Genomic DNA, 10,352 nt, shown 5'->3' with positions numbered 1-10,352 from the left:
ATATGTCACTATCCAGTGGCGAGGGAAGTGACATTTGTTCTGAGGGAGCATAATTATTGTGGGGGCTGCACTGGGAGCAGAGGATTGAGCATGAGTGTGCCAGGTAGAGGGACCTGTGTGTGCTAAGGCCTGGAGGCTGGAGGAAGGCAGTGCATGAAGGCGAAGAAGGCAGACGTGAGGCCCAACGCAGGGACAGACCCCTCGAAGGTTAATTCCTATTGCGGGTTGAATTGTGTCTCCATCTCCTCACCCCCACCCCAACATGCAATTCATATATCTAAGCCCTAACCTCGAGGACCTCAGGAGGGTGTGACTTTATTTGGAAATAGGGTCATGGCAGATGTAAATAAAGATGAGGTCATACTGGAGCAGGGTGGGTCCCTAACACAACATGACTGGTGTTCTTACGAAAAGATTCGGACACAGGCCTGCACGCAGGGAATGCTCTGGGGCGATGCTTCTAAAAGCCAAGGAATGCCGAAGATCGCCCACAAACCACCAGCAGCTGGGAGAGAGGCCTGCAACAGATCTTTCTCTCACAGCCTTCAGAAAGAAGCGACCCTACCTGACACCGTGATCTTGGACTTCCAGCCTCCAGAACTGCAAGAAAATAAATTTCTGTTGTCTGAGTCACCTGGTCTGTGGTGCTTTGTTACAGCAGCCCTAGCAAACTAGCAAACGAATACAAGTCCCCACCTGCAAAACGGAGATGACAGTCCCTCCACTCTTGAATCTCCAGAGGACTTATGGAATAACTCCCCATTCCTTCATTCAACAAGTGTTTATTGGGCAGCTGCCATCTGCAACAAGCTGAAGGTATATAGTAAGTACATGGTCCGTCATTCAGGAACCAAGACGGGCGATAAAGAGGCAGTTCTTAAGCCCCTGCATTCTGGGATTGCCTGGGTTTGAATCCCGGCTCCTCCATTCACTACGTGCTTGACCTCAAGACAGTTAATGAACCTTTCTGTGCCTCACTTTCCTCCTTTCCGAGATGGGAATAAAAGCAGATGTCTCTATTGTTAGGAGGTTTAAATGAGTTAAGTATTTAGAAACGGCTGAGAGAAGTGCCTGGTGAATGGCAAGTGCCATGTGTTAAATAAACCTAAGAAGTTCTTTGACAGAAGCAAGAACCCATCAACGGGTGGGGGTGGAAGTCTCCCCAGGAGGGGTTACGGCCCAGCTGAACGAAAAGAGGAAACCGGAGTTTGTGCACAGAGAAGGAGGCGTGGGAGATGTTCGAGGTGCTGAGAGCAGCTCTGATATCCATTTTATAGCTGAAGACAGTGAGGTCTAGGATGGTCATGTGACTTGCAGGGTCACAGCACGAGACAGGACCAAAAACCTTGCTTTCTTAGGCCCTAGTCCAGTGTCTATAGTTTTTAAAACTACAAAAATGGGGGTCAGGGTGTCAGAAGTGACGCTGAGGGTTGAGAGAGCTCTGAGGCCACTGGTGTGTCCGGTCCTTCGTGGTCACGGGGCAGTGGCAGACAATGCCTCAGGCAAGACTCAACAGGCATGAGGGGCAGTGCAGACCCCCCATGCGGACCTCGGTCACCTCCTAGAGGCCCCACCACCCTCCAGCGAGCCCTGTAGCCTTGGCAGCCCAGAGCAGCGTGTGCACAGAGGGAAATGACGGATACACACTCAGGCGCATGTGTGTGCATGGAGGGCGAGGCAAGCCTTCACTTTTTCACAGCCTCAAAGAAAGTGCCTGGCCCACACTTGGCATCTTCCAGGGTCTCAGACACCTCCGGTCCTGGCTCAGGCACATGGGGACACAGCCTGTAGGCAGCTTAGGAGTCCAAACCCTCTAAGGCTGTCTTGCTAAAGGTGGGGAAAATGAGGACTTGGGTGGGACGTGGCCATTCCCTCCTGCTATCTGCTTCAGTGACCAGAAAACATGTCAATATTTGCACATGGGAACTGCTGGCCCTGTGGCACTTGGTCAACATGCCCAGAGCCTGTGTGGTTTGTCCACCTGTAAGAGGAGGGGTTGTCTCTCAGCTCTGGCCTCCTTTCTGATCATCAGACACGGTGGGTCTCTCCTTTTGGCCATAATAAATGGCAGCAATTATGAGGACAAAGCAAACACACAGTGCCCATCGCAGTGGCGGGTAAGCTCTTGGCCACTCAATCAGGTTCGAACCTCAGCGCCACCATTTAGCTCTGTGTGCCTTTGGGTCAGCCTCAGAACCTCTTGCAGCCTCAGTTACCTCATCCGTAAAATGGGCTGCATGCCACTACCCCATCCTCCCACCCCCGCGTTTCACAGGACTATCAGCCGGCGCTGGTGCTCTGTGGCCGGCAGGGGGCGCTCGAAACCTCGCCCTACCACGTTGCGCCCGCCGCGCTGCTCTGGGGCGCCCTTGGCTCTAATCGGCGCTGCTTGGTCAGACTCGGCTATATTCGGCCGGACTCGCTGGGCTCGGCCAGACTAGGCAACGCTCGGCCGAACTCGGGTCTGCTCGGCCAAGGTCGGCCTTGTTCGGTTCTGCTCGGCCCCGGACTCGCAAAGATCCCACTAGGGTGCAGCAGTGGCTCCTCCCTCCTCTGCGCCTCCGGCTTCCGGGATTGAGGCGGGGTCGCCGGAGCTCAGCCACCTCTCCGCTGGCTGGGGGGCTGGTGTCCCCGCAGCGGGGGTCAGGTTTGGCTGAGTCTTTTCCCAGTCCTTGAGGCGGAAGCTGGTGGGGGTGGAGGGTCTCCCCTGGCCTGGGGTGGGAGAGTCGCTCTCCTTAATTCTGCGGATTCGAGAGGGGAGGGTTGGCGCTGGCCCCCCCATGCGCCCTGGCGACTCCATCATCCTGTCTCCGCCACTAGTCGCAGGTGGGGAGGGAGCCAGTTGTTGCACGTGTCTCAGAACCGGGAAGCAGCCGGAGCCCGGAGCTGCTTGGGAGAGAGGGTCCCATTGGACCCTCTGCCCACTTTGCGCGAGTGGGGTTTGGAGGGAGAACGGAGGGAGCGGACGCCCAGCCAGCCCTTAGCTGGCTCAGTGGGCCCTTCATCCTCCTCCTTCCCCTCCCCTGTTAGCGCCCCGTGAATGGGATGCAACTGACATCAGACAGGGCAAATGACCGTGGGATAGTAGAAGAGGGGCCTTTGGTAGAAGGTGTAGAAAGAATTCAACACACTCACCAAAGTGGGAGTCTGAAGGAGAGTTTAGGAAAGGAATAGCACTCCACAGACAGTGTGGACCTCAGAGGCAGAGAGTGAGAGGGACAGTGAGACAGTTAAAGGCATCGAGAGGGACCGGGAATTCCGTTTATATGTCATTCTCTAGTTCCCATTTCCTTTGATATGGACGTTACAGTGAGGAAGGGTAAATCTGTAGAGTGAGAGGCCTGCTAGCAGTTCCCAGCCTTTAATCCTTAGGTTCCCCACAGTTTTAGCCACAGGGAATGACTCTTGGTTCGTGTGTCGTCTTCACAGGTGTGGGGAATGGGTTTTTAGTAATCCAGCAGAAGTTTTTGCTCTTCATGCGTCCTCCTGGCCTGGCTGCAGGGCTGATCAGTCTATTGCAGTCTCTAATTGTGGCTTGATTAACATTTTAAATCTCTTGCCTCCTCCCTACGTTATTCCCCCCACAGAGATGCTATTCCCTTAATCTTAAAGAGTTTTGAGAGACTAAGATCTGTCTTCTGTAATTTCTTTGAAGCTGAGCTAGGGCTGTAGTCCCTGCCTACCAGGAATGAAAATCTCTGGAAGCCTATTCTAAGAGCCCCTGAGGCAGAGAAGGTGAGGTCGTTCCAGCATGTGTAAGTGGTAGGAAGCCTTGCAACCTAGAAGATGTAAATTTTGCAATAAGTTTCAAAAAGACAAAAGTCAAAATTAATAGTAGAGGTAATTGACAATGAAGTTTCCTTTTCATGGCAGTTTGTTAATTTGAGGTAAAGGTATCTAGTGAAAGGAAATGGAATCGTTTTGAAGAGAGGAGTGGCAGACAGACTGGGATAAAAGAATAATTATTCAGAAAAGTTCCCTGATTCCCTGGGACATGTGGACCTATCTAGTTTCCGGAAGGAGAGCTGAAGATCTTCCATGGGTTCACAGGAAATGGGTCGCACTTTCCAGTTTATTTTCTGGAGGAACCTGTGAGGACTCATAAAAAACTGGTTTATTTGAGATAAATATACCCAGCAGTTGATTCCTTGTAATTTGACAGCAGTTGGGGCCTTTTGTTTGCATTGAGGGCTGAATTTCAGTAGATAGCCAGGAGGGAGCTGCTCTGTTCATAGAAAAGCCTGACAGAGAAGCGGGCCATCTATGAATGGTTTAGCCTTAAGTTCCCCACAAATGTGCTTGGTGTTATGGGCAAGGGGGCAGCCCCCTTTCCGGCTGTGTCTTGTTTCCTGGGACGAGGGTCTCTCTGCACGACCCTGGTCCTGATGTGCAGCGGAGAATTTCATTGCTACTCCCCGTTTCATAATAGGGAAAGTAAATTAAGCTGGCTATTTATTCCCGTTACTGTGTAGTTAGCATTGGAGAGAGGCCCATGGGACGGATCAGGACTGAGTAGGGAGCTCCAGCATCTAGTAAAAATTCAGTTTTTCTAACCGCCATGTGGAGGGCCACCTGAGGCTCCACTGTAGTGGATTTTGGTTGATCTCGTGAGAGGCTTGTTATGAGGGGAGAGGGCTTATGCGGTCCACCCCTCCGCAGCTTCCCAGGGCTGGATGGACACTCGCCCTTCCAGTGCCCTTCCTTCCTGTAGTTTGTGCATTGATTATTATGCCCCAGCCCCTAAGATGCCAATCATGGCCAACCAAGGTCAAGGCCCTCCAGGCCTGCAAGGTTTTTATTGCTCAGGGGTCACCTTGAGATGGTCCCTGTATTATGGCAGCTAAAATTTGTACCTTTTTGTACTCTGCTTCCTTCTCTGCCTGGTCCCAGTTATTGAACACATTAATGACCTCTGACACCAAGGTAGCCTGCAGAGTTGGGGTCCAGGCTCCAACTTTGGGAGCTTCCTTTTGAATATCTGGTATAGCTTGAGTTATGACATGTATAGTCAGGAGTGTCCGGCCCTCAGACTTTGGGCCAACGTTAGTGTATCTCTAAAGGCCTTAGAAAGCTGGTTAAGGCAACAGAAAACACAGAAATTATTTTGATGAAGCACAGAATCCTGGTGTTCTACTCAGAAAACTTCCATAATATTAGCAGACCAAGAGTCTACGAAACATTAAAACACAACTCTAATTTTGTACTAGCTTTTGACATTTAAATTTCCAATATGGTTTAGCTTAATCACATAAAATTTCCTCTCAGGATTTCTCTTCACAAACCTTCTACTACCTTCCTCATTCCTCAGTTTGCCTCTTCTCACTTACTCAGAAATAACCACCTTTCCTTCATTTCAAAATATATCTCCATACTTTATACTTTCTGTTACCAAAAAGATACACTTCCCTTTCCATCATAATTACAATTCTTAACCATCATCTTTATATATATATAATACCACAACTACAGATCAGCGGTCATGCACATACTCTTATTAGTTCCCCATTATCAGTATTTGTAACTTCCTGGGGGATGCATATCTAGTTTCCTCTGGGACTGATGAAATAGATGGGGTCCCCAGAGAACTTGGTCCCCCCTCAGAGTGTGAGGGTGAAGGGGGAGTGTGGCAGCCTGACCCTGCCCGGCCATTTCCTGCTCGAATGAGTTTGTTCCTGACCCTCCCCTCACCTCAGTTTTTCCATGGCTCGCCAGCCAATTAACATTCTTCCTAATCTCTGTAGCTGTGTAGGAATCACAAGACTGTATAAAACTGCCTGTTATGTTACAATCTGGGGCTCAGCCTTTGGACAGGAATCTGCCGAGCCGGTGCCGGCATCAATAAACGCTGCTTCCTGCTTATAGTCTCGGGGTGTCCCGTCTCTCCCTTCGAGAATCCTGCGACAGGAGGAGAAAATTCCCTGATTTAGTTTGAGAGCTCCGGGAAGGTGCTCCTATCATTGGGCCATCTAATAAGTCTGGGTCTTGGTAAAGGAGCACAGAAGCTGTACATAGGGGACTTATTCCCACGTTTCCTATTTCTTGCAAAAAAGATCTGATTGTAGGATAGTATTGTAGTTAAGCAAACCGTGTATGGGCCACACTTCTTGCTCCCCACTCATGGTTGGTTTGGAAGGAGGAGGGGCCCCTACGGTCCCCGGGGCAGGAATTGCTGCCTCGTGTTTCACTGACGGCTGGGCCTGGGCCGCTGCACTTCCCCCCTTCCCTGCAGGGCGCAAGCCGGGAAGTGCCCGAGCCGCTGGGGAGGGAGGAGGAAAAATATTCTCCCCTTCCTGGGAACCAGACCTGGGAACCCTGGGTAAAAGAGCTGAACCTTAACCCCTAAGACACTGGGGAATACAATCTTGGCTGTGCCTGAATGTGAAAGTGTGTCTGTCACTCCACCCCAGACGGGTGTATATGTGCCCTGTGGCGTGGTGCCCCCTGGAAAGGGGGGGAGGCCAGGGCCGCGGGGGGAGGGGGCAGCATCGGTCTGGGCCTGTCATACTAGCAGGGGCAAGTGCGGGAGGGGTCTGGGCCCACGACTGCCACGAGCGTGCACAGGAGTTCACCTGCAGCTGTAACAAGGGGGATGCAGGTGGGGGTCCTGGCCCCCCTGCTGCCAGAGGTGGAATGGGTCTGGGCCCCGTCACTGCCCCAAGCCTGCACAGGGATTTTACCTGCGGCTCAAGGGAGAGAGACAGAGAGGCACAGAAATTCAGGGATAGCAACAGAAGGCTAGCTTTGGGGGGGGGGGGGGTAACTACCTCGAAGTCCTGCACTGTAGGGGATGCAGCCAGGGAACCCGATGCATTTGGGGCTGTACCCACCCCCCCCCTCCCTCTACGGGTGCTCAGCTCTGAGCTATATACTTGGACCGCTCTGAGATTGTTCTGGGGGCCCAGAGCCAATCGAGAAATGAGGACAGGACAGATAGGGGACGAGTTAGGAGAGTTCAGTAGAGCTGCTACTGTGACCCCGCCTCCTCCAGGTTAGAGTTCCCGCAGGAGAGGGGAGGGAATGAGGAAAAGGCTAAGGGACACGATCGGGGAGTAAGCCCGGGCAAGTTCCGCAGCCCCCTGCTTCCCCGGCTGTGAGCCCCCAGCGAAAATGAAAGCAAGGGGCTGAGAGGAAGGAACAGAAGATTCCCCCAGGGGCTCCCCTGTCCTGTTGTGGCCGAAAGGTGCTGCGCAGACTTTTAATTTGGAGTTTGGACGGGGTCCCTATGCAGGTATTCTCTGCAATTCCGATGGTGACACCGAGCCAGGGCAGTTAGAGGGAGAAAAGTAGGGAAAGTAGACAGGACCAGCAGACACCCGCTCCGTTAGAGAACACATCTCTCACCAGCCCCCCAGAAACGGCATCGACCGTTTGCCCAAGGGCGGTTGATCTGCACGGCGTAGGGAAATGGACCCCAGCCACTCTCAGATGAGAGGAGCCCTGGCGAACTTGGGTGGGACGAGTCTATGTCCTTAGTGGCCACGGGTGGGGAGAATCGTAGGCCGCGGTTGGGGGAGGGGTGGGTTTGCAGGGCGGGATGGAAGCGCCCCACGCCTCCGGGCGCCCTGGCTCTCTCCAGTAGGTGGCGCTCGCGGTTTCCTTTGTTTGGTTCCTTAATTGGTTACTGTACCTGAACAATTGGGTCTGTGATTTGCCTTTCGCTACTTGCCTGGCTGACTCCAGAGATCATGTATTGTGTTCTCTCACTTTTTGACGGGCACACGTTTTATTTTTTAAATACATGCAGGGTTCTGGGGGCTTTGTAAGCCCTGGGCCGGAAGGTGGATGTGGGGAGGAGCTCGGTTCTGAGAGTCAGTGAGTCTGTGCCTCATTTTCCTCGTTTGTGTGCATGGGGGGAATGGGTTCATGCCCTCGCCATGTTCAGGCTTTAACCGGGGAGAAGCACTGATGGCCAGCCGGTGTCGAGTACCCCCATGGGGTGTCCCGCCAGGCTGCCAGACGGCCTTTGCCACCTCATGTCCCTCATACCTGGAGACACCAGGTCTCGGAGGTAGGGAGACATGCCTCCTTCTGAGAAGGAGGTGGGCCTGAGACATCAGCCAGAATTGTTTGCCTCAGGCCTGGAGCTCTGTCTCCAAAGTACCCAACCTGCTAGGGAGCTTGTAGAGAGGGCTGGGAGACCGCCATGCACACAGATGGACGCATTTTAAGCATGTGAAAGAGCGGAAGGAAAAGCATTAAAGTATAATGTTTCTGAGTCCTGGTCACTTGTCTGCCCAGCCTCCAGCCAGCTGCCCTAGACCAAGGGGGACAAGGGGCCTTTTTCTGAGGCATCCATGTGTCTGGGGACCAAAGGAGCCGGCCCTAGAACCTGGCGAGCCAGACGTGGTCCCACAGCTCAGCCTCCTCACCTGCTAGGTAGAATGAGCAGCCTTCCCTGTAGGGGGCTCTTGAGTACCCCATGAAGCACAGTGCTGGCCGGCCACGTGATAGACCCCGATAAAACCATTCCTGTGTCCCCCTCCTGCTTCTCCTCATCCTCCATCCATTTTCCTTCCCTTCCCCCTCTCCTCAGATGCTAGGCTTTCTAAGCCAGAGAACTCGGAGACAGCCAGCTGTCTCCCTCTCCAGTGCTGCTGACTCAGCCCTTTTCCTGGTGGCGGCAGAGCGGGGAGAAGGGGAGGGTGGCTCCCCTTGGCTCCTTGCCTCCGCAGCCCTGGCTCTGAGCCCTGGGAATGCTGCCTGGGGCAGGGCCATGTAGAGGACACAGCCAGTGTGGACTCGACAGTTTTCCCAGCAGCCATAGTACTTCCATTTGCTTTTCTTTGGGGCCCCCTTGGAACCCTAAATACACCTGGGGGGGGCTCCAGGTGAGCTTGAGGGGGGCCACAGCACAAAGCTAGAATGTGGGAGAGTCTGGCTCTTATCCCAGCTTCGACTCGCATCTACTGTGACCTTGAGCCAAAGACTTGTCCTCCCTGGGTCACAGTGTCCCTGTGGAATGGATTAAGGAATTGAATTAGGTCATTTCTAAGGGTCTTTCCAGGCCTCGATATTCTGCTGATTTGATTATCTAATAGGACTAATAGGACAACAGGCCCAGATGTGAGAGCTGGTCAGGGACACACAGTCCAGGCGCTGTTCCATCCTCCACGCCTCGTCCAACTGTGAGTGGGGACCGGCTGGGTTTAGTGCCCAAAGTCTCAGATTTCAGTCAGTCCCCCTCAGGTCTCTACGCCTGTGCCTCCTGAGGGTGGTAATGTTACCATCTCTCTCTTCCCAGAGCATGGACCCTGAACTACAGCCTTTGCCCACAATTGCGCCCACTGTGCCATCGTGGGAAGTCTAGAGGGATGGTGAGCACTTCCATTCTGTAGGGTTGAGGTTCCTCTTCACTAGCTGTGTGACCTCGGGTAAGTCACATCGACTCCCTTTCCCAAAGCTAGAGTGGAATTCATTGAAATAGTGAATGTAAAGACCCTTTAGGTACCCAAAGCCCTGCAAAGTAGAGGCCTGGTCCAAACAGGAAATACTCAATAAATGTAGAATGAGAGGATGTTGGAGGGCAAGAGACATTTGACGGTCTTTGCACAGGGGTCTCTGGCTGCAGAGAACCAGGGTTGCAGCTTTGCTAAACCTCCCGCAGCCTAACCAGAGGAAGAAGCTAAGGCAGGATGCTGCCCACACTGCCCAGGCCGAGGGCCACACCAGACAGGCTTCTTGCTGTGAACTTCTTGGGGTCATTAGCACGGAGGGATTGGTGCTAGACCAGGAGGATGAATTAATCATGGCATGATTCCAGGCAAAGGAGGAGGACTGGCAACCATAACCATTGGGGTGTGGTTTTTGACCTGGCTGCTACCTTTACTTGATACCTGCGGAGATAATACCTTTACTGGACAAGACACAATTTTACCGAGTCTCCCCTGTGATGGCAGGGATGGGGCTGGGACCGGAGCTCTACAGACACCTAGGGTGTCACTGCCGAGTGGCAGTACCAGGACATGAACCTGAGGCTGCTGGGCTGCAGCCTGTGTCCTCTCCACTCTTCAGCTTAAGCCGAAGCCCCGCGCCCGATCCCACTCCAACGCTCCTGCCCCGCGGCAGGATTCCAGCACTGCCTCCTCCTTCCCGAGCAATTTATGGGGTTCCCACCCCTCCCCTTCTCCACCTCAATCTCCCAGCCAGCACTTTAGGGGCCTCAGACCCCTCTGGCTCTGACTTTACTGGGCCTCTGCATCAAATGAGACCCCACCGGACCACCAAAGAGTTAAGCAGAGGAAATCCAGAGCTCCCTTTATCTCCGAAGAACCCAGCGGCTGGAGAGGAGGGAGCAGGGAGGAGGGGAAGTGGGAAGCCAGCTCAGCTCTCTCCCTCCGCCCTCCCACCCTCTT

This window comes from Rousettus aegyptiacus, unplaced genomic scaffold (assembly GCF_014176215.1).
Source record: "Rousettus aegyptiacus isolate mRouAeg1 unplaced genomic scaffold, mRouAeg1.p scaffold_m13_p_2, whole genome shotgun sequence".
Lineage (NCBI taxonomy): Eukaryota > Metazoa > Chordata > Mammalia > Chiroptera > Pteropodidae > Rousettus > Rousettus aegyptiacus.
This window is presented reverse-complemented; position numbering follows the sequence as displayed.